Genomic DNA, 427 nt, shown 5'->3' with positions numbered 1-427 from the left:
GCTTCGGCACCAACTCGTGCTTCGTTATGTTCACCTTCACACAAACCCTAAACCCTAAACCCTAAACCCTCATAAACCCTCATAAACCCTAAACCCTAATAAACCCTAAACCCTAAACAATAGTAAACCCTAGTAAACCCTAGACCCTAAACCCTAATAAACCAACTCGTGCTTCGTTATGTTCACCTTCACACAAACCATAAACCCTAAACCCTAAACCCTAAAACTCGAATAAACCCTAAACCCTCGCAGCAACAACAGCAGCAGCAGCAGCACGAGTAGTAGTAGCAGCAGGGGCATCGGTGACTAGCAGCGACAGTCTAGGGTTTAGGGTTTAGGGTTTAGGGTTTAGGGTTTAGGGTTTAGCGTACAAGGAGCTCAGACTCCATAAAGTATTCAATTATATGCCGAGGAGCAGCCTCAGCTA

The sequence above is a fragment of the Eimeria mitis genome, genomic scaffold (genome assembly GCF_000499745.2).
Source record: "Eimeria mitis Houghton genomic scaffold, Emh_scaff543, whole genome shotgun sequence".
Taxonomy (NCBI): Eukaryota; Apicomplexa; class Conoidasida; order Eucoccidiorida; family Eimeriidae; genus Eimeria; species Eimeria mitis.
This window is presented reverse-complemented; position numbering follows the sequence as displayed.